The sequence below is a fragment of the Cygnus atratus genome, chromosome 7 (assembly GCF_013377495.2).
Source record: "Cygnus atratus isolate AKBS03 ecotype Queensland, Australia chromosome 7, CAtr_DNAZoo_HiC_assembly, whole genome shotgun sequence".
NCBI lineage: Eukaryota > Metazoa > Chordata > Aves > Anseriformes > Anatidae > Cygnus > Cygnus atratus.
This window is the reverse complement of record NC_066368.1, coordinates 21,957,900-21,982,242: the sequence shown is the minus strand read 5'-3', so window position 1 is coordinate 21,982,242 and position 24,343 is coordinate 21,957,900. Positions and strand designations below refer to the sequence as shown.

The 24,343-nt window shown below is 44.7% G+C and overlaps 1 protein-coding gene and 1 long non-coding RNA gene across 12 annotated transcripts in view; one reads left to right on the top strand and one right to left on the bottom strand.

Moving 5' to 3' along the window:
• Positions 1-9,143, bottom strand: part of SGMS1 (sphingomyelin synthase 1) — an 87,342-nt gene extending 78,199 nt beyond the window's left edge. For 2 of the 7 annotated variants that reach the window (XM_035565416.2, XM_035566154.2), the window contains exon 1: positions 9,004-9,143. The gene's annotated coding sequence lies outside the window, so the exon portion shown is untranslated. Of the gene's footprint in view, positions 1-8,471; positions 8,930-9,003 lie in introns of those variants that run through there. The other 5 variants (XM_035566282.2, XM_035565818.2, XM_035565584.2 and 2 more) reach the window with 5 other exon arrangements.
• A 65-nt stretch (positions 9,144-9,208) lies between these two features.
• On the top strand, positions 9,209-20,859 carry LOC118243865 (uncharacterized). 5 transcript variants are annotated; one of them, XR_004777367.2, is made up of 3 exons: positions 9,209-9,890; positions 12,104-12,278; positions 19,496-20,859. It is a non-coding gene; the product is annotated as an uncharacterized LOC118243865 (long non-coding RNA). The 5 variants fall into 5 exon arrangements; XR_004777362.2 differs by having other exon boundaries at positions 17,384-20,846; XR_004777363.2 differs by lacking the exon at positions 19,496-20,859 and adding an exon at positions 18,343-19,489.
• The last annotated feature ends 3,484 nt before the right edge of the window (positions 20,860-24,343 follow it).

Here is a 24,343-nt window from a genome sequence, read left to right as displayed (position 1 = left end):
TTCTCAACAAAACTGGATATAAGTTACACCCTGAAAGAAGAATCAGCATAGACCCTGCATTGCTGATACTGACATTACCAAGACAGGCCTTGTCTTCTGCATTGCCACATTCAAAAACCAGTCCTCAGTTTACACTTGGATCAGCTGCAAATATTACCAGTTAGTACAAACAATCTACAGACACATTTTAATGCTCCCACTGAAATTTCTAGGAAATAAATTGCATATCAGGGTGAAAAGAGAATCCAAGTTTGACAACACTTGCCAGAATAATATTCCTATATTCTGAGCGTGTACACAATCCACAAAGAGCTGGTGGCAGCAGGCTGATCTTCTAGCAAAGGCAGCTGTTTAAATACAGCCCCTTCCCTTCTCACCTGATCAGAAGCCCCAAATAACGCACAGGGTCCCCAGCAGTGAGGAAGCTCAGACTTGAGCTTCATTTTGGAGGCTTGCACCAAGTAACACCGACTTTGATAACAAGCAGCACCATAACCAGCAGGTTTAATCTGGGAACACTTACAATGTCACACTGAAAATAATTCTACTAAATGCCGTGCTTAAAAACATGTTGAATTACTGCACGCGTATTTCATATCAGTACTTAAACTGCAAAAAATAAATCAAGTTCCCAGCCCTGCAAGTACCCAAGAAAGTCTCCAGCTAAGGAACTGGCTCTCCTTCTCCCTGCAGAGTTAACTTAAGCACTCTTCTAAGCAGAGGTCTCACTTCAGACTGCCATGGGAGGAACAGTGCTGCCCTCACCCTGCAAACATAAATCACAGCAATAAAATACCAATTAAAAACAGAAAGGTAGTTTGTTCAAGAGAATCTAACATTCACAGTACAAGACAATCTGTCTGCTAACTGCCTGATGCAACAACTTCATTTAAAAAAAAAAAGCACAAATAAACTGTGGGTTATTCAGCACACAGCTACTCACCTCGCAGAAATGATTAATTCTTTGGTAAAAGATGATCACACAGCAATTTACCTCTGATTTATCAAAAAAACAATTATAGTTTTTTTAAGTAGACCTTGAAAGGAAACAAAACCTCAAACCCAAGAGCAGATAATACTGCCTCTAGAGAAGCTAATTAAGACACTTTTAAAAAATACATATTTTAATTCTTCCCTCATTTTTAAAGCTGTAAATACAGTAAGATCAGAATGTTTACCTCTTCCAATACTTTCTCACTTCAAACTGTTTCACTCTGTAGTGTCTTTGGAGATAACTGGCCTTTTCCTTCACTATAGCTGCAGTTTGTATTGCATCTTTTACTATTACCAACATTAGGAACAAAGACAAGAGGGTGCAAGCGTTACAGGCAGCTGCACACCTGAATCCCTTCTGCCTGCAAGCACTGACCCTAAATCATAGACTGATTTCATAACTGTGTGTCAAGGATGCACATCAAAGGCAAGCATACATTCAGATACACTCTACCTAAACTACCAAGCTTCACAGGCGCTGAAACCCCCTTCTAGAAGCTGGACCAGCCAAGGCTGCTATGGCGCCAGTGCAGTGGTGTTAATATTTTAATTGCACGGTTCTAGGACCAGGTACCACAAACTTCCAGCGGCATTTTGCCTGCGGAAGCACTTCTGTGCTCTGCTCCTCTGCTTCCATCCCAGCAGCAGGCCCCTTCCCAGGGACTTCACGGTTCCTGCTGCTCTGGCAGAGGGGGTCTCATCTCATCTTTTCTCCAAAAACTCCTGGGACACCCTTTAACATCATAAACTGGGGAGAGGAATAGAAGGAAAATTGGATTGGCTCTGCTATAGCCATGAGGGAAACTGTAACAGAAAGCCCACTTTGAACAGATGTATGCTAGCTTCTGCTTTCTGGGAGGTGAATCTGCAGGCTCCAAACCTAAAAGCAGGTTCACTGACAAGGGTCAGAACACTGATAAGGATCAGAGTGAAAAACAGCCTCCTTTGTGTGTGGGGCTCTATGAAATTCAAGCAGTTCATCTGCATCTGTAGTTGGTTCACACGTCGGTAACACCAGAAAGATTTTCATGGATTCTTAAATGACAATTTGCAGTAAATGAACTAGGATCCTTCTGGAAGTTCTTATTAGCGCTGGTGTGCACAGAAGATGCTACACAATTAGTCAAAGTCTCAACAATAACATTTGCACATGAGCTCGTGCAGGGAATGGGACTGAACCGTGTGTACCAACTACACCAGTAACCAGAACTACGAGACACGGCTGCCTTTTCTGACGTTCAAGAAGGAGCAAGGTGTATTTATGGGACCACACATCCGTATACCCAGCCACCCTGAGATCACAGCTCTATGAAGGCAGGCAAAGCATTATCCCTGTCACAGTTTTTGCACGGTTCCTGGCAGAAGGGCCAAAAACTGACTGGGTTATTATCCAACCTGCAAATAAACAGAGGTAATTACTTTAGTAGCATGGCACCACATTTCACAGGCTGAAAGTCAACATGTAGCTACCATGGTGGAACTGCTTGAAGAAACAGCAACTTACAATTTTTTAGTATGTATTCTGCTTTCAGGCTATAACCATGAAAAGAAGAAAAAGGGGTTGTGGACATGGGCTCAAGATTCCCAGACTGTTAACAAATAAAATCCAAAACCACGAAGCTGACAGACAATTCTGTGGACAACTGTTTTGAATATTTGTTCATGTCCAGCTACAAATGCAGAGTATAAAGCAATATTACTAGTGTATGAGGGATTACAAAGTTAACACAAACAATCTACATTTAACATCGTGAGTACTTTGTGCGATATTAGCAAAGAAGAAGGTCTAATGGGAAGAATCATAGAAGGATTTTAAAGATTGGCAGCCACTCAACAAAATGGCAAAGGAAGTTCCCCGCAGGCAGTTATAAAACGATGCCAGTCAATTCACTTGTGCAATGAACGGAGTTAACCAGCACCACTCAGAAGATCCTTAAGGAGTAAGAGGAAGCTCATTGAAAGCATCAGCTCAGTCCAACAGGCACAGAGAACAAAACAGGCAACCACAGCTTCCGCTGCATAAAGGCGGCACACCTGCACCCTGACCATCAGCTGTAGCTTCGGTCCTTCCCTCTCCTCCACTCCCACCCCATGTAGGTGCTGAGAAACACCAAGTGAAGCCTGCAGGGTGGACTGTCTCCATGAGGTGGGAACTGCTGGGGCACGGAGCTTGCCCCCTCCCCAGGTCCCACCTTCGGTTCTTACAGTGACGGATCTCCATCCTTGGACACTTTCAAAACCCAGCTGGACAAGGGCCTTGAAAAACTGACGTACCTCTGAAGATCATCTTGCTCTGAGCAGGAGGTCAGCCTAGGGACTCCCAGAAGTCCCCCCCAGCCTAAATCCTCCAGTCATTGTCTTCTTCATGCGTACCACCATAGCCACTTACACTTAAGTGCTGCTGCGCCCTGGCATTCCCTCTCAAAACACTATATATGCTTGGAGACAAGACATGGGACTATACAGGTCTGTGCCTTCTCAGCACAGACACTCCTGCAAGCGTTTCCAACCAAATTCTGAACTAAGTATCAGAATGCAAATAATCTACATCTGACAAATGTGCTCTGGGCCCTGTTTATTTTTTAAGTCTCCTTTCACAAACCACCTATTTACGTTTCAAGAGGGAGAAAAACTGAAATAGGAATTTATACATCCATGAAAACAAAGGCAATATCTGACAAGACTTTTTTTTTTTATTTTGCAGATAATTGCTCATTACTGTGAAATAAGTCTTTTGTGCTGTTTCATGAAGAGTAGATAAGAAACCCTAACCCATTACTAAATATTGCTTTTGGCAAATGCAAATTTCTCCTAGTGTGGCTGAGTCTCTACATAATCATGTTTGGACTAAACATGTATCCTGACATTCCCAAAGCGGTGGTGGACACAGAACAACATCTTCTCTCAAGTAATTTCACAGAGGATGCTTCACCAGGGACCTTCACACACTTGCATTCATCCTTCCCTCTCCATCCTTGCTTCATGGTAATTTTTTTTTTGCTCTTTTCTCCCTGGCACACAGCTATCCCCACACTGCCCCTGGTCAGCACCCAGACCCCACTTCCAACTTCAGCATCCTACACCATTTTGAGAAGCACTTGCTTCTTCCTCTTCCCTCCTCTAAGTCTCGCTCGCTTACCTGAAAGCCTTCTCCCTGACCACCCGGCGTCCTCCAGCCACTTGTGCTTTGTACTCCTCACTCACCGGCTGGATCTCTGAGCCCAGCTGAAGCCCGGGCACTTGGAAGCACCACCACCACCGCCAGCCAAGCACGTGCTGGGAGCTGCGTGCCATTCACTTACCCACATGTGTATTTTTGCGGTGATCACCCTCAGTGCACTCTCAAGGTCTTTCATCATCCAAATGGCAGGATTTATTTTTAAATCTTTCAAATACATTTCATTAACTTCCCCAACAAAGTTTTCCAGAGCAATATTATTTGACTACAAAAAACTCTACGCAGAGCAGCAGGGACATAATGAAGACAAACCACAGACTTCAGAGCACAAGAGAAGCTACAGCTCAGCTTGGATGGAGCTATTCCACCTGCATGTAGATGCAAAGCCATTCGTGTGCAGCTACTGAAGTGTTACCCAAGCCTTCCCAGCAAGCAAAAACCCATTCTGTGTACAAACAGAGTTTTTATAGCTTGGCACAGTGCTTGGCTGCGGAGTCGAGCTTTTCAATGCATGGTAAATTTTTACTTGAAAGTGGCAGAAGAACTCATGCCAGAAGACCATATGAAATGCCAGCTCAGTGGCAGGAGGTCAAAGTATGGTATCAACAGATTTTATGGAATCGTTCCAAGACAAACTTCTTAAAAGCACTGTGCTATCTAGGGAGGCATGGATTTATTCTACTAGGAAAAGCTAGTAAACCATTTTTATGACTCCTTTCCAATCAAAGGTAATAGTTTTAACACTTTACCTTACGAAAAGTGCAGCAGTAGTCTTCTGTAGGCGGTGAGAGCTGTTTCTACATCTATTTAATCCTTGGTTATTTTGCTAAGGTCAAGAATAAAAAAAAATGTTAAAGCCCAGAGCTTCTGTGCAGACCGCCCTCTACAAAAAAAAAAGCCTTCAGATGTAACACTGAGACAAAACCTGTTCATGCATTAAAAAAAACCATAAATCAAACAATTTAAGAAAGCACAATAGAGTGTGAAGACCAACAGCCCTCATGACAACCTTTCTCCATTAGTACCTAGAACGATAGCTGCAGGAGACAGTGAAACATTATTTGAAGTGAAGAAGGCCCTCTATTTGGTAACGTTTTTGCAGAAGTATTTAAGCTTAAGTTAGGGTCAACAGTGACCCTGAAAAGATACCAAGCAGGAAGACTCATCATACCGGATTTTGCCAGCTGTCATCACATCGTAATTAAAAAAGAGAGAGAGAGAACGAGAGTAAAGCCCCCTCAAAACCTGATGCCTGTTCAGGGTCTCCCTTTGATCTACCCAAACACTGTGGTAGACTCACTCACAATAGCAAATTTGCAAACACTTACATACTCTCCCATTAAAGCGTTTCAATTGCCTCAACCTGCCATTTTAACAAATCCAAGTATAAGGCTTTAAATTCAATTAGTACAAATCTCAGCACTCCCAACATTAAATTTGCAAGTGACATTTAATGGCATTCAACACATGCGAAGCTAAGCTAATACACTAATGGGCCAGCAAGGAAAATTGTACGACTCCAAAATACAACGCTCCTTTTTATCACAAGGAAATTAGGGGTGTAGGCTGCATAAGGCAGGAAGAGAGCTTAAAAAATTCTTCTTTAACCGTGGCTGCCAAAGCTCTTCTCTCCAGATGCACTGCCCAGCATCATCTCCATACGACCCAAGAGCAACAAGGAAAAGCAGCTGCTTTATTCAGCAAGACCTCCCTCCAATCTGCTGGGTTGTCGCTGCAGCACACCCTAAGGTAATGCTGCTTCAGTTCTTAAGAGGGGAATTGCAGCCTCTCCTGCCACGGCTGCTGGTTCCGCAGACACGCGCAGACCGATGCTCCCGGGATGCAACGTTTCACGGCTGCACGGCAAGGACGCAGCGCCGTGCGTTGCGCCCGATGAAACCAGTCCGACGAGCACTCCCGAGGAACGCTGCTGGCTGGCTTTCCCAGAGCACACCTGCACCTCACCAGTTTGATTAGAAAGCTGCCAGTTTTCACACAGCCATTCTTACTACAGTTAAAAAACAAACAAGAAAAACAGCAAGCCTACCAGACATCAGGATTCTGTTATTTCCAAGCAACAACAGGCTTTGTGTTGAACTCTACGTAAACACAGCAAGCTACCTTTAGAAAGGGAAACAAGTTACACTTGATAGCTCGTTAGGATGGGTATTATTTTTAACAACAAAAATAAAGCATAAGTAACCTGCACCAATTATTGCCTCTGCTAAATGCTTATTCTCAAAAACATAAAATATATCTGGGATGAAAACATCACAAAAAAAAAAAACAGAAGATTTCATGCTTTCCTCAGTGCTTTCTGCATCTCCCCCAGCCTTCGGGGTGGGAGACAGTAAGGGGGAAATACTTTAATCATTAAGTTTAATGAACCTGCTCACTTCGGGAATTAAAGATGTATTAAAAGAGAGAGTCTCTAACCCACAGCACAGAAGCCATGCAGAACAGCAGCCTTTGGAGGGCTGCCTGCCCCTATCTGCATTCTGCTTTCCTGGGTGCAAAATACTTCCAAGGACACCAAAATCCTTTGGAAAACTCTGCCAGTACGTGGGAGCTCAGGTCATGAGGTCGAGTCTCAAAAAACCCTCACAACTCAGGGCTTTGAGCTCATTTGTTCTCACCTCTTCTTCAGAGCACTTTTTCCTACCTGCGGTTGGTTTTGATGTACTGCACATGAATTATGACTGAAATAGCATTCAGGTGCTCTGCTCCATCTCAGCAGAGCAGTTTGGACTTACCTCAGTGTGAAGCCTTAAAAATCCTCCCTGCCCAGCATGAGCCACTGTTGTTTGCTGTTTGTTTTTTTTTTTCCTTACTCCAAACAGGCCCCACCTGACACATGGGAGAAGCAGCTTCTGGATCACTTCTGTCCAAGCATTTTACAGAACATACAGTTGCCCCAACTACAAAGCCTTTAATTCAGCAACTGTTCCTTATAGCCAGACTAAAATTGCTGTCAAATCCAAGCAAGTCCCAGGCCACACATACATTGCACATGCCAATCACCCAGTGTTGAACAACACAGAGCAGCAGCGACCAGAAAAGGGTAAGAACTTTTAAGTCGCTGTCACCAATAACATGTATGTTCCTTCTCACCATGTCCAGTTAAAGAGAACTCAGTAATTATGTAATTAAAAGCAGCATCTGTTGAAGTTTGAGGAGCATTTAGAGAAGCAATGACACACATGGAGAACTGGCATATAGAAGGTATTATTAAGAAGTCAGTGCCTTTTAAGGGTACCGTTAACACCGAGTAGTCAAACAGTATTCACGAATACCTGCCAGTCCTAAAAATTGTAAATTTAATAAATTGAAGTACTCAGATAATTGTCACAAGCTCTCATTAAAAACTAATTATACACAGGGAGACATATTGTCTCTAGGCTGATACGTGGAAGCCGAAAGAAGCGTGACAAATGATTTGGGAATCACAGTTACACAGATCACAGCTTGAAGACTTCTGAGCTAAATTTAATTCTGTTCTACATGCACAAACCCATAAAAATCAAAGCAATCTCTCTGGATATAAGTGATTTTCTTATTATTATTTTAAAACTAGCATTTATCTTTTATCTGCCACCAATGACGGCCGACTGCATTCTCTTTCCAAACTCTAAACACCTTCACAAAGCTGAAGCAATTTCAATACCCACCCAAGTATGACCTGAAGTGAAACAGCAACGCGTGTTACTTCAATCCAAAAATCCACACCTAAAGCAAACAAACAAACGTAGCCAAGCCCAAACCCACCAACATCAACAGCAGAGCTCCCAGTGACTCGAACCACCAGGGCCATACTTCACACCGGCTTGCAAACCAGCAAGAAAGGTGGCACAAACCGTTCTCATCCCCGCGGGCCTGGCGTGGCCGAACAGTCTGAAGTAACCTCCACGGAAGCTGCTGTGACACCGCCGCGCTGCTCCCTGCCAACGCGGCCGCTTCCAGCCCCGCCACGAGAGGCTGCACGTGTTGGCAGCCAGTGGGCTTCACCGGAGCCGGTCAGCGTGGCAGGGCTCCGTCTGCACAAACAGGGCTCTTTTCTCTCCATTCCCACCCTCACCTGGCGTATTTACAATGAGAGGCCCTGAAGGCGACAAGGCCTTCTTTAATGAGGTTACACACAAAGCAGCATAAATTAAAAACCCTGATCTCAACCGGGCCTCCAGCAGGCACACAGCAGCAACGCCTAAAGACAGCCACACACATCACAGGCCAAAAAATCCAAACAATCCAGCCCACCCATCGGCAAGCAATTTCTCCAGCAAACAAGCTGTGCTGTGTTCACCTGTCAAGGCACCGACGAAGGCGAGGCCTCTCATGCTCAGCACCAGCTCTGTCCTCAGCGCTCTGCCTCGCCGAGACGCCCCGGTCAGCGTTACCCGCACCTCAGGCTCGCTGCCTGGGACCAGCCCCGACACCGCCACTCCGCCGAGTTGTCAGCCTTCGTCCCCGCGACCTCGGACACGTGCCAGCGTCACCCAGCTCACCTGTGTTACATCACAGGGCGCGGGGGGACCAGGCTCCCCTCGGCCCCACCAGGGCAGGGGGCCCACACCTGGCCCCAGGTGCCCAGTTGTGCCGAGGGGACCTGAGCCCTCTGGGGAGGGCGGGGGGGACCAGACGCCTTTAACCAGGACCCCACGGGGCTGGGGGGCCTGGACCCCGTGCGGATTTAGGGGCCGGATCCCCCGGGGCTGAGGGGCCGGTTCCCCCGCGCCGCGGCCCGTCCCCGCTGCGCCACTCGGCCCCGCCTCGGGCGGCCGCGCTCCCGGCCCCGCTGTCCCCCGCTGCCCCCGGCCCCGCGGCTCGCTGCTTACCGCTCACCGGGCGGCGCGGCGCCCCCGGTGCTGGGCTCAGCTGGGTTCGGCTCGGCTCAGCGCGGCTCGGCCGCCTGCCGGGCGGGTCCCCTGGGCGGCGGCGGCGGCGGCGGCGGCGGCTCCGTGTCCCGGGCGGCGGCGGCGGGCAGAGCGGGCGGGGCGGCGCGTCACGTAAGCGCCCTGTCACCTCCCCGCCGCCATCTTGTGTGCGGCGGGTCCGGGCCGGTGGTAGCGAGGGGGCTCCGGTGCCGGGAGCCTCCTCCTCGGTCCCCCGGGGCTGCCGCTCGGCGTTGGGGGCTGTGGGAAGCGCGTTCGTGGGGTGCCGGCACCGTGCTCCCTGACAGAGCTGCTCTGCTCCAAGCCGCAGGGACGGTTCACCTCAGGCCGTCTGCCTTTAACACGGAAAATCGCTGCTTTTCTTAAAATAAGCCATCTCAGAGCTTCCCGAGAATATGTAGCTATGAAAACAAAAGTCAGGAACCCGACGCGATTTGTTCCGAGCAGCTGAGGGTGCAGGAAATCCCCATCCTGGGATGCGTGAGGCCAGCCGGCTGGTGCCTGCGCTGGGATCGCCGCAGACCTTGCCTGCGCCTTCATCTGCGAGGAGGGGAAATTGCAGGGGAAACTGCACCTTTTTGCAGGGGAAACGCAATCCGGGGTTGGTGTGAACACGGCATGTCACACCTTTCCTACTCCTGACACCACCCGGTGTTGAAGCAACCTCTGGAGTCTGCCTTTGACTCCCCAGTCTATTTGGCTTCTGCTCACCTTTGTTGTTCCAGCATCAAGATCTTGGGAGAAGTCAGCTGTTGTTAAACAATCTTACTTAAATTAACAGAACAAGATAGCATGGGAGGGGCCTCTGTATGTTGTCTACTCCAAAACAGGTAGGTGATTAAACTTAAGTTTCATGAACACTAGTAACACATCCTATTTCAAACCTTGCACTTCAAAATTTGCCTCTTGTTAAAGAACAACAAAATATATTTTTTCTATCCAAAATGCAAGTCAAAGCCATTTTAGAGTGCATTAGCCATGAGAGCTGAGCCCAGTTTCCTGAGGATTTGTTTCTTGGTGTGGGAAGATCTGCAAAGTCTGACTGAAACTTTTCCTGTACTTCAGGCATTTGTTACCTGTCCAATAGTAGTTAGCCAGCAGATCGCAGAGATAGCAGAGGAGCACTGCATCCAGCTACCCCTCGCCCAGGCAGTGGGTGAATGAAAACACACAAGGGAGGACTGGATGTGCTGGCATGTTATATTAGCATCCCATAAGAGACAGTTTTTGCTGATCTGAGCACATAAACATATAGAAATATATAATAATAATAAAAGCCTCATGACTTATTGTAATCAGCGAGTGATTGCAGATGTTACCCAAACAAAATTAACAGTAAGCTTGGATAAATAGTAATGTATGCACTGGGGAAGGTGAAACAACTTGTTTCTGTTATTTTCGTCTTGATAATTGTTTTTCACCTTCAGCTTCTCTCTACTCAGTGTCTTGCTCCTCTGTGAAGAAATACCAAATACTGCAGTTTCTTAAAATGGGCAAGTCCAGCATCAGATTTTGCTTGACTTTCCTCTCAGGCAAATTATTTACAACCCTGCTTTTAGCTGGTTATCTGTGCTCAGCACTCATGGGCTAAATATAAAGCCATGTTTTTCATCAGAATAGGAAAATAGAGTCTGAACAGGAGTAGCTAGAAGCAATGCTGGGCTAGGGAATGTTTTATATCTTTTTATTTGCTTCCCTTCTGCAATGCTATCAAGGCAGGTATGTTCCTAAGAGGAGTTTCTGCTTTTTGGCAGGGCGCTGTTTTCTCAATGACGATCACTTCTTGCAACCCCATCCTACTGATGCTATAATAGGATTAACATTGTAGCTGCCACTTCCCCCAGGGTAATCATAATAAACTCCCCCTTTCCAGGGTTGTTCCCCCGGCATGGTCATTTTCTGGCAAATAATATGAATCTGAAGGCTGTGCAAATTGATTCCTGAGAAGCCTGACCTCCCTGTTGGGAACTACAAAGGGCTGTCCGAGAGGCTTACAAACAGCTATCCCAGGCTGCTGCCTGGGCTTAATCCTTCTGATCCACTTGTGATCCTGAAAGCTACCTCTCCTGCAAGGCTATCGCCACTCCTGAGGCACCAAGGGTGGGGGAGATGCCAAGAGACTGCATAGATGCCAGATAACATCATTGTGGGGGCCCCCTGGGGACCGGAGATGCCCTTGCAGGAGTGGGAGGGGATGACCCGCAGCTCCACTCAGCTGGTGTTTCTCCTCCAGGCACTTGGAACCCATGCTGGCTCTCTGTCTCTCCTTACCTGAGCGCCAGAGGGGAATGGGATGATGAGTGTGATAGCTCTGACTCACCCTTCGGCTCTGCCGAGATAGGTGTTGCCTCATTTAACAATAAGAGCGAAGAAATGAAGCTATTTAAATCATAATAAAATGTTGGAGGCATTCTCTCTTAATTTTTACTCTTTCTAGTGATGACCTGAGTTTATCATATCCCTCAAGAGGAGACCTTTAGGATGCTAAGGAGATTACCAGTCCCGAAGGAGTTCATTCATATGAAAATCTAAATCATGTTTTTAGTTAGATGAAACGCTCTGAATGGTAGCAATAACTTTATGAGCATGAATAGCAATTTAACCAATTAATCGAAATCAATGTACACATTAATGAATCAACACTAACATGCTAGTAGATCACTATCATTAATAAATGAATCGCTGATCAATTACTAAGAAATTCAGTTCTAAGAGATTTTTATATGGAATGCATTTACTAATAGCGCATTAATACTTCATTAATGAACTAATACTAAAGTAAATTAATGTTTCTATAATACTAAAATAATGATAATAGCATCCCAATGCTAATAAGATAATTCTGAAATCAGATCACTTTCTACCTCCATTTACATTTGCATTTACAACCCAAACTAATGTTTTCCAGCAAAAGTTTGCAGCCAGACCAATTAGACCCCGGGAGGGAGGCCCTGAGTTAGGGTCAGTGGGACTAATAAACTGCCCTCCCTTTTTACTATCACACAGCATGGAAAGCAACCCAGAACATGCCTTTTGTTTACAGGGGGAGGACCATGCTCACATATTTGCTGCAGTTATTTCCCACCTCCTCGGTGACGCCGCTGTGCCAGGAGAACATCAGTTCAATCAACAACAATTTTAATTTGCCAATTTCTAAGCTTCACTCATACAGAGGACCCAAGGATGGCAGCTTCTTCACCCCACCGCACTCACCACAGGTACGTCTTTCGGTAATACAACGACCATTCACCCCTCCACTTCATTTATGGTAACACTTTATTACCATATGGCATCATTTACTCACTGATGGTACTTCTAACATCACTTGGGATCAGTCTGCGTCATTTACTTAGGTTGCGTCACTTGTTTAGTGGCTTTATCCAATACATCGTTTAACATTCAAAGACATGCACTCCGTGCCTTTATTTTACTATCAAAAAACCTCATTTATTCAGTGATTTTAAGCTACCCCTGAAGTTAGCTGGGGTTGCACATGCTGTGACATTTTTTAAAGCCTGGCAGGAGTGGTAAGCCTGGCAGGAGTGGACATTGCTCTGAGTTCATCGCACAGTGTCATGGGCTTTGTCCCTTTCCCTTGTTGGTGGCAAACAGTGTTAATGAGAAAGGTATCAGCAGCAGAGCAAAAGAAAAGAATTAAATACACTGTTAACCGAGTCAAACAAAGGACACGCTGCATTCATATTCGATGGTTTTAAGAAACTGTAGAATAGGGTTGTGGGTTTTTACCTCTGCATGAAAGAGACCAAAATATCTATTTCCAAAGGATGTAGTAAATTCCAATTCAGCTATTTTATTATTGTAGCAAAAGATTAATGGTGAGATGATGTCATCTTCTCAGATCAGCAGTGGTATTATCCAGCAATGTGTTGCAGGCAAACAGCATTATAAATGGGAGACTGTAGAGTTTTCCTCCTGTTTGTTTCAGATCATTAGAAAAAAATATAAAGTAATTTCTTTAATTAATCTGGTTTTAATGGGTGATTGCTGCTGATTAAAACAGCACGTATCTTTAGGGGAAAAGGCTTCAAAATTTGAGATAAAATGAGAAATGCTTAAGAGTCAGGCCAGTAGTAACCATTTCCCCATTTAAAGAGAAAGAAGAAGAAGGAAAATTTAAAAAGGAACGTGAAAGCCAGTAAAAGAAGGAAATAAAAAAGAATGAGATGGGGACAACAGGCAAACAATGAGGACATGCAGAGTTTTAAGAGGCTAGCAGCAGACTGTGTGGGGCTGCAATTGACTTGCCCAGAGCATCCCATGTCTGAGCAGGGAGTCCCAGCTGCTCAGGACTTGCAGCCACTGCTCTCCCCAGGGCATGTTTCCTGAGAACAGAGGCTCCCAGGCTTTTTGTGTCCCTTACCCTCTTCTGTCCTTCGGCTCCAACATTCTGCATTACTTCATCTTTCAAGGAGAGAGCATGTGCTCATGATGAGGCTTGGTGAAACCCACCACGCATTCCCATGTCATGCTCCACTTCTCATCAGAACAGCACTGCAGCTCACCTGAGCCGAGCCCCTGATGCCAGTTCATGGAGCAAATTGGTTCAGCTTTGCTTTCTACTTGGAGGGAGTATTTTAACACCGGTGCTGGCATGTGCTCCGTGGTGTCTCGCTGCCACAGAGTTGAAAAGGGGGAGTGTGGCTGACAGAGGGCACTTTGTGACCCTCTCTGTGTAGGAGGGTAGCAGCAGGTACAGGAGATGTATGGCAGCAACATTAAGTGTGATAAAATAGATGTAAAAGTGGATTTGAAACACTGCTGTGTTGCATGACTCAGGGCAAGCCCAGTCTAAGACATGCTTCTCCGTTTCCGTGTAAAACCCTGTGCTTCCCAAAAGAGGTAAATTGTATTTTTCCATACACACACAGTTTAGCACAGATCAGCTGAGTCTGAACTGGAGCTGGCACCACCAGCATTCTGCTGCATCTTCCTCCCTGCAGACAGTGCCGGCACGCTTGGGCAGGTCCTGCAGCACAGGGCTCTGTAAGCAGCCTTTAGAGTCATTAATTACAGAATGGTTAAAACTAAATTATCTCAGCTGGACTGTGGGCAGGAGCTGGAAGAAGAAGAAAACCTTACTCTAAAAAATTAGCAATGATCGGATGGAATTTCACAGCAGAAGTCACACAGCTACGGCTTTGCAGTGACTCAGGGAGCCACGAGGGCAGGCTTCACAATTTCTCCCCGATCAGCTCCCAGCTTTCAACAGAGGAGGAAATAACACAGAGAATGCTCTTCTTACGCTTCTTGCCAGCAGGTTTGTTCCCAGAGCCATGTGCAAAAAATCATGGGAGAGCAGGAAGAAATGGCTTTGCAGTGCTCAAGGCTGACTTTGCAACGTGGCAGAGGCCAGAAAAAGGCAGATTTATTGGGTCAAAGCAGTTACATTAAAGGAAGACAAATTCTGATATGGTGCTTCAGTTCCAGGGATGCCCCGCTCGCACAAGAAGGGCTGTTTCCTTGGGGCCATCCCATGCTGCAGCTTGTGCCAGTGCCTCCGGTGCTCTCACTGTGCCCCTGGGAGCAGGGTCTGGTCCCAGCATCTCCGGGACCCTTTTGGGCTGGGGGAGATACCTGCAGGGAATTCCCCAGTGCCTCCTTGCCTGCAGCTAAGCAAGCCCCGCTCCTGCAGCCTCGCCTTGCACGCCCTGGCCTCCACCTGTCTGAGGCCTCCGTGGCCTCACTCCTGTCTGGAGATCCCTGTGAGCCACAAACCAGTCCCAGTATCTTGGTGTCATCACCCAAGTGCCAAGCAGAGGGGAGCGCTCCCTTCCCTCAACCTGTCTACCCCAAGTCAAGTTGAAAAAGAGGACAATGCCTCCAGATCATCTTCAAGTCGCCTCAGCTGGAAACCAAAATACCTGTCTAGAGTGAAGCTGTACACAGGTACAGGGCTGTCTGCCTTCGCTGAGCCAAGGGATGGTCTGTGCCACCGAGCTCAGGAATGTGTCACCTCCATGGCGTCCAGGGAGCAGGAGCATAGTCATACAGAGAGGCTCCATGTCAAGCTCATGTATGTTTTTCTGCTGAGTCCTGAAATTCTGCAGTCATGTAATGACAGCTCTCCTTCCTGCTCAGTTTCAGGATCTGATCCTGGAGGCTTCTATGGTTTCACCCACTATTTATTCTTCACCTCACATGATTTTTGGAATTTCCATTTCAAAATGTTTTGTGGATTTTGTCCTACTGTGATGCTGGCAACCAGGGATAGCACAATTTTCGTTCTCAAACTGGGTTTTCTCAATTTTCCCAGTAGGGGCAGCACTTGCCTTTCAAGTGAGTCTAAAGGAAGAAAAATATCTGTATTTAAAAAATGAATTCCTGTTTCTTGAATAGCTTGAATAGCAAGTACAATTTCAGCACAAACCTGAACTAAGTGGGTTTAGTAGCTATCATTTCTTTTTAATGTTTAACATGCTGCCTAAAGCTGATGAGTGATTTCTGTCCTGTGTCATCATGCAAGCTGTATTACTTAGATTACAATAAGGTCTCTAAGTCAAACTTCCTTTTACTCTAGTAATAAAAATAATAATAATAAAGATATTATGATTGTCCCGATCTATTATGGGCAAGAGCCTTGGTCTGGATTGGAGACCTCCAGAGATCCCTTCCCAGCACCACTGCTGTCATTGCTGTCATGCCGTGGGCAGCACTGCCTGGGAAATTAAGGACACATTTTAACAGAATAATTCTCTGCCCAGATCTCCCCATACCTTTTGGGGACACACAGAATTCTCTCATAAAACAGCCTAAGGTCCTTTTACCAACTTGATAAATACATAAAATAAAAGGAATCTTTAGGGCACCAGGTTCTCCAAGTGAGGACAAGCATCAAACTTTATTATGGTTTCAGTGTTAACACAGTTTGCACTGTAGCAGCCTCCAGATACAATAATCTAATCTCCCTTCAGCAAGGGAGAAGCAAGCATGTGAGCGGAAAAGCTAACGCCTAGGTTCTCATTTTTATGGCGAGTTTTAGTAACTTGAAGATCTACAACCAAAATCCAATTGGGTCTAACATACATTATTTCAAGAGAATTTTTGTGTAAACTATATAAAGGTCAAAATCATATAACCCCCTCACCATTGCCAAGCATGGGAGAGAGCATAACCTCTGCCAGGTGCCTAGAAAATTTATCACTGTAAAAAAATGTTGTTAATGTCTCTGTTAAAGAAAGAAAAGGGAGCTGCAAATCACATTTGTCCTACAGGTCATCCCAATATTATTGTGGATCTGAGCTTCCTTTACTTAGGCTGCAAGTACTTCTTGGAGGAGTTGGTAGGCAGATGTTTTGCTGGAAAAACACAGGAACCAGAGCAGCTCACACTGAATTCAAGGGGAGTTTTGTCCCAGAGCGCTGGTCAGATGTGTCAATCCTATTAGAAGCATTATTCACGGGTCACGGCACTAGGGCTGAAGGTTGAATATGTTTGTTCTGCAAATTGGGCTAATGTGAAGACCATAAAAGGGGGTATGCATCATGTCTGGCCTCTTGCTGGAATCTGAGATTGCAGCATATTACATTTCCCTGAACTTACATTACCTCAGATATGATTTTATGGTAACTTACAGCTAGGAAAGGCTTTAGTTTCATTAATAATCGCCACCTTCTTTTTAACATTTGATACAATGCAAGCAAAACTTTTTTTCCTCTTTGTTCGGAATGAGACAGACAGAGGGAAAAAAATTAAATCTGAAGACCCTCGATTTGGTCGAAGCACGGACTTGCTCCTGACAGGCGCTGTGACACCAGGTAACATGTCAGCCAACCAGGCGAGAGATTTTGGATAAAAATGTAGATCACAGAGATGGCATCATGAGAGGTCACCTAAAGCTCAGGTCAACAGATCAGCCCCGTCCTAAAATAAGCTGTGAGTAGCTTAAACACCTCTTGTTGCTTGGGCTGCGCACACCAGTCCCACACTGCTGGCTGGGAAACAGATAGGGAGCAGGGGACTGGCACAAGGCTTTACCAAGCACCACTGCAAGTGCAGTGGCTTCGCTGTCAGACCTCCTGGCAATCGTTTTCTTTGCTGCACTTGCCTTGCTGCGACGCTGCTGTCATGACACATTCCAGTCATGGGCTAAGAGCAATTATTTCTGCATCAGTAATTTGATTTCAGAGCTTCACCTGCCATGATATCACTACTGCATGTGCATCCTTAGTGCAATAGTGATGTGTTAGGCATTACAAATCACGATACAGTTTTTTTTTTTTTTTAATTTCTCTCTCTCTCTCGCTCTTTCTCTCCCCCTTTCACTGTAAAATGCCAAATCAGGTTTTCTTCTCTCACCTTACAGCACAGACACTGCTATTCTTGATATACAGGAGCTTGATTCATTCTCTGCATGGAAGAGGATTTCTTCTACAAGTTTCTTTCCTTTTTAAAGGCCAGGAGGGGTTGTCCTGTTCCCTCAACAGGTCTTTGTGAAGGCAAAGGATGACTACCAGGTGACATGGTTGCTATCTGTCCCCAGAGACATCCACAAAAAGTGAAGGCAGGGCTTGTGGCTGGGTTGGGCTTAAACACACAGCAGTAATAACACAGGGCTAATAATAGTATTTTAGCTGAGTGCTAAAACACAGGAAAGCTGTTTTTAACTGAGTGTGGCATGGTATTTTTGAAACAGGAAGGATGTTTGATGTAAATTTTGTGAGAATAATTCATATTTGATATGTACATGAATACAGATGTAATTTGGATGGAACGCACAGGACGTTTAGAAATGGAAATCTCATTATCCTAGCAGTAATTCAGGACTATCAGAGCGAAGCTTATGATTTTTAATCAGTAAGACGGTATTAGCATATCAGAGTTAATTGCAATAAAGTAAAAGATGCTGATTAAAGAACATTTTTCTCCACGTAAGAGTTTCTAAATCCTATATGCAACAGCACCAGTGGGCCAAATCTAGCCTCTGATTTGTTGAACCCTTCACCTTGCTGAGACAAGGAGAGAAAAGGTGTTTTTGCTTCCTGTCAGGCTGGCCCTGTACAGCAGAGCGAGGAGTACAGGCTGCCCTTCGCACTCACTTGGCTTCCTGGGCCTGTCAGTGGGGCTTGGCAACACGCAAGCATCCTTTCACAGAGGTCAGTTTGCAAGGCCAAGCTTTTACGTGTGTAAAAACACCTCATGCAAGAGAATTAGCAATCACTGCAGCAATGAAATAAGCACCTAGACAGGAAGCTTTAAAAAGTCAGCTTTCTGGTTTTTTTTTGTTTGTTTGTTTGTTTGTTTTGGTTTGTTTTTTTTTTGTAGATACAGCTCTACCATTTGCTGGAGCAGAGCACAGAGCATCCCCGCTGCACAGACCTGTGTTCATTGGGGTAGGAACCCATCACTTGTGGTGTAAGCCCAAATGCAGTCTTTGCTGTGTTACGTATAAAGGGAAAAACACCATGATACAGACGTTCTGATTATTGAAACTCCTTTTCATTACCTTTGGAGCTAGGAGGACAGAGGCTAAAACTGTGGGTGAAAATGCACATCTCTTCCTGATAATGTGACAAAACCCCAGGTGCAAGAAACAGAAAGGCTCAGCCCTGCTGTTAGAGGGATGCGCTGAGTCCCCAGGGCATCTCGCGTATTTCTTCCGTACTGAGCTGCAGAAATAGTGACACCTAGCAGGGCAGCAGCCAGCTGCAAGGGCAAGGGATGGAGCAGCCACAGGGCTGTAAAACTGAGACCAGTGCTGTCCGTCCAAGCATCCTCCTTTTCAAATCCACAATGTCACAAGCTTAAATTTGCAACAAGTTCTGCTTGAGGAGTTACCACAGAGTATTTTTGATAGGCGCATTTGCAAAAAGCATCATTAGAGTTTATCCTTTGTAAAGATACATTGCTACAGGCCATGTGCTGCAGTCAGGACAGTATTGCTTATATCCCTGCAAAATGTCCAGGGATCAAACAGTTTGTTCTAGATTATTATTTAAGATTTGGACCAGGATCATGCATGAAACAGTCTCTTTTATAGAATCACAGTGTCAGCAAAGTGCTGGAGCTCATGGGGTCTCTACTCCACGTCCTGCTCACAGGAGTTAGCTCCAGCCCTGACCTGCTTGGCATCAGCAAACAAAGCCAAGGACATATATTTCTGTTGGAAAATGTTGCAACTTTCCCCTTATATATGGCGCACTTGTTTTTTCCCTTACAAAGGCACTTCTCTGGCTTATTTTAAAACCCACTGATCCTGAGATGTCAACAGCTTTATTATCTCCATGCCTGGGGGCCATTCCTGCAACAAGTGTGACGGAGAACAGCTAAGTGCTGGAATTCAGAGAGCCAAGTTCACAGTTGCAAAAATTTCCTTCCAAACCATGTACCAATAAAAGCACATCTTTTCCTTGCCCTGGATAGGAAGCCTCAGTAGGAGCTCAATGTGTTGTTTTGTTTCTTTTGATGTTTTTTGAAGCCTTTCTTGGATACTGTCTGAGCTGGTCTCTGTGTTTTCCTCTGCCCGGCACTCAGACTTCAGACCCGGTGCTCATCCACATCTGAGGATGCAGCTGCCACTGCGATGGCGTGCCCCAGCACCACTCCTTACCATTGGGATCAAAGAGGTCTCAAAATAAATCTGTGTATTGAACTGTCATCTGTCCTGAAGCTGTCCTTTGGGAAGTTTGGCGGATTCTGGCCTGGCACTCCTGCGAGGTCCCCATGCCACAGTGCTCTCTCTCAGCCGACTCACCTGATTCATCTCCTCTGAAAATGTGGCTCAGAATTGTAATACTTCTGGCAATGACAAAGTATTTTTCAGTGTTGGTCTGCTTTGCTGATGCCTTCAGTTCAAGTACAAGGACTTCAGTACCAGTTCTGTCATCAGGGATCTAGCTGCCCTTAGCTATTTCGAGAAAATGGCTTAGAACAGATCCTTTTCTCCTCCCCTTCGAAAACAGAACTGTGTATGGGTAAGATAGCCATTTCCATGGAGAACAAAGAACAAACTGAAGCAATTCTGTTGACTCCTAATGTCTCCTTTCTGTCTCCAGAAATAGCTCACATTTTTGTTTCCAAATCAATTGAGAAAGGGTAATTGGAAATAGGAAATGGCAATTTGTCATTCCTGGGTGACACAAGCGTGTCTAGTTTGTGCAGGAATGGCCATACAGCGCCAGACGTGAAGTCTCATACGTCTACACCAGTGTAAAACTGCTGCAGTGAGACTTTCCCAGCACCATGCACAGTCCTGCAGGGCTTCTCTGTGTCTCAGGTTCTCTTTGTGCTTAACAGCCCATGATTATTTTCATCTAAAAATAACACGCTCTAAGGTCCTGGAAGAATTAAGCAGCTTTCCCGTGCCAAGAAGAAGTGCTGACTTTCTGTGTCAGTTCAAAGTTATTCTTGGTAGTGAATTAGCCCTTGTTCAGACCACACGTACTTTAATGGGCTCCTTGACTCTACCTGCCTTGCTCACAGCAGCTTCAGGAGCCAAGTGCCAATATCCACACAGGAGTCAAATGCTGCAGGGCAGACTGCTTTCATTTGGGAAATAAAGCCTGTCAGTGCTGCAGTTATCCAAGAGGAGGTCTCTAACACCAGCTGACATCATCAAAGCTTTTGCAAAGTGTGTTTTCCTTACACAGAATACGTGGGGGCTTAAAATCACTATTATAGTAATGTGATAGTTTCAAATTCAAAAATCATTTCTCCACATTAAATAAACTAGTAAGAAAATACTTGTGCATTAGCGGGAAAATTTATGATGGCTACAGAAGCTACAAAAGCATACTGAGGCTGCCAGCTTTGGTGTGACCAGAAGAGCCCTGGCAGGATCTTTACTCATTCAGTACGCAAGTGCTTTCTTCTGTGTTTACTAATCGGAGTGAAAGCACAATGACAACAGAGGGAGCAGCCTGACTTTAAATTGCCCACGAGACAACCAAATGCTTTGCCTGAGTACAGCTGACTTAGTTTTCAAATATAACCCGAGCACAATGTTGCAATGGAATTTTACATTAGGAAAAGTTTAAAGGTAATTTGGGAGTTAAGGGGTGAGGTAAAGAAGGCAGAAGTCACCATTTCCAACGAGACTGTTTTGTAAATTTGTTCTGCATAAACAGACAGAACTCTGTTTGTAGTAAGACATTCTCCTTTGACCTCAAAGTTGAGCTGGAATTTCTCAGTCCAAAATTATAGGGGAGCTAAAACAGAGTTGTTATAAAAGGAACTAGTTGCAACCTTTTCAGAGGGAATATTTTACAGTTAGCAACACGATCCAACTGTCACATTTGTTATTTTAATCTTATTCCAGCCTCATGATTTCCCCAAAATAGAGTCACCCACTGGGAATGTCACGTTCATCTTGATTCAGCTAATGATACTCACACTTTTACATTGGACGGGATTAATTTTCCTATCCAGTTAATGCAACATGTGATCATTAAATATCTTCACCGCGCACATAGACATATATTTTCTGTGTCAGAAAGGGACTCAACTGGCATTTTAAATTACTGAAGGATAATTGTAGGTGCCTGTTTTTCATATAGATTAAGGAATTCCTTTTACTATGATAAATGGTTATCAGACTCCCTTTTATACTAAATCAGTTTGCAAGTGAATTTATTCTATAGCCACAGGTTGTGGATCTATTGAAGAACAGTCTCAAGGTGTACATGTTAACGGGGTGAAACTGTGTGACATCATATCATATAGTAAGTGTTGAAACTTGCCAAATTATGGTTTCCAGTACTAATATTTTGTATAACTAATGCCAAGGATCAGATCTAGCTGCATTTCAATAGCCTTATTTCATGTCTGTGTATGAAAATGTGCAGTTAGTGTCTTAGTAAAAGGGGATCCAATGACAAATATTTAAGCAAAGTAAATCATTATCCTGGCATTTTAAATAAAAGTTTTTACAAAATCAATATGCAGCCATGAGCTGTTGACATATCAAATGTGAAAGTGAATTCCGATGAGGGAAATCTGCCATAAAGAATAGATTTCACTCTGACATGAGTGAAGGAAACACAGATGTTCAATCAGGATAAATGCGAAGAAAGGCAAAAGAAATAGGAACTGCTGTTCTGCACAGTATCATTTCCTCAGTCATAAAAGCAATGACTTAAGGCAACACCTTACTGTTCGTGACACTCTGCAGCCTACTGAATCGACCAGCCGAAGCTCATGGCCTTCAACTAAAACACAATCATGTTCATAATCCCTGAAAGAAACCAAGAAGAAAAATGATTTTGACTATGTTATCAAGCATCTCTTCACCATGTACAAATTGTATATGTACAGGAGCATCCACAAAGATTTCTTTCCTTGACCATATCAGTATCAACAAAGGAAAACTTTTCCAGAACATTATTTTTGCCTTGTATGCAATCTGAGTAATTACCAAAGGAAATACCTTCTTGTTTTTCACTTTTTTTTATATTTATCTTGAAAAAGCAGAAATTGTTAAGGCCACTGGTGTTTCACTAGCCTCTAGGGTAATGCCTAACAGCACTGTTTGTCCCAGGAGCAGGCAGGCAGAGATGAAGCTCCCCCACCTCGCTGGGGACCTGCCCCAGGGCTGCTCCCCACTCCAGGGGACAAGGTTTCCCCAAATCCAGCCCGAGCCCCCTGGAGCTGCGATCACCTGTCACGGCCAAGAAGAGCTTGGCTCTGACCTCTGTAATGCAACAGGAGCCTGAAAATGGTGACATGTCCCCAGTGTGTTCTTGAGTAATTCCTTCTTTTTTTTTCTCCTTTCCCATTTGAGTGGATTCTTTATAAATGTATAAACAAAATAGGATGACTTTTGTTGCTTTTAGCTTTCAGCACACAACTCAGAAGGCATTCCTGATACGTTAGCACCATTTCTCCACCCTTCTTCTCTTCAGCCCCATGCCCTGAGCACCATTATTGTATTGTGCAGCACTTTTCAACACTGCCTAAAGAACAGCAAATGAATTTACCTTAATGAATAGTAAATCCGACCTTCAACTCCCTTCTCCTTTATCCAAGCTAAAAGCGTTACTGACATGAACTGATTTTGAGGGGAAAGCAGAGAAAAGTTTTTAATTTGTTACAATGGACTTCAATGGGGAAGTTAAGGATTTTCTAGACAAAAGACTAAGACTCAGCTAACCCCAGCTGAATGCCTCTTTCTGTTCATTTTCCTTTTGTGTTGCAACTGCTAATGGTGCTAAAAGAAAGGCCCCTGTGACCGATGTGCCAGCTCATTCACATTATTGAAATCAACACTCTGAAATGCAGTCAGCATCAACTGAGCTCTGGGCAAAGCTGCAAAGCAAATCAGCATCTTTCCTCTGCAAAGCTCTATTTGCCGTCAGTCTCAGCCTGGTTTTGGATAGAGCAGAACATTTCCAAAAATGCGCATGGATTATATGGTTTGTTTGCAACCCACGCTGCCTGGAAAACATCAGAACAGCTAAATACACAAGTACTAGAACTAAGCAAACTGTGAACGTGGAAAACAGATTTGCAGTTTGAGTGTGAGCTGGGAAACGGGCTTGGATCTTGCCTTCATTTTAGGGAAAGTTCAGTTCTTGATTCAGATATGAGACCTACCAAATTTGCACACTTCCCCAGTGAGCTCGATTGATAGTGGCCCACCTGAAATATTTTGCAGAGGTGTGCTGTACTCTGAAGGATGGCAGCTCTGTGCAACCAGCTCCCACAGCCTCTCCTTGCAGCCCGTCCACCAGATTTATCAACAGTTACACAGATACAGACTGCCCTTGTTACTGTAATCCTGATGTACTTCTTCCTGTGCTGAAGACTTCGGGAGGGCAGAACAAGTATCTGTCTTCATTTTACTCTGAAGTGATCTAAGAATGAATTTGCTTCTCCTCTTGTGTGAGGGCATTGGCAAGTATAATAATCTCTCTGGTTTCCTAAAGCCTCATCATCTCTCAAATGTAGATGAGAAGAAAGCTAAACTTCACAAAATAAGGCAGTAAAGAGAAAAAGAAAAGTGACCCAGCAGTGAGTTATTATTTCCCATGGGGAGGAAAAAAAAAAAAAAAAAAGAGAGGCTGACAGAGTTAACTAGTCCAGACTGGAATGAGATTTTGAATGGAACTTCAATTACCTTGTAACTTCTTGAAGGCCATGAGAAATATCTGTAAAATGGCCTCCTTACATCCACTGGCAGGTAAAAGTTAAAGTGGCGTAGTTTTTCCTTATGATAATGTAGGTGATCAATGCTTTTTTAAAGATAATACTATTTAGGAGAAGCAATGGAAAATGCAGAAGGGATTTAAAATTAGTATCATAAGGACAATTTACTGCCTTATGATTGAGA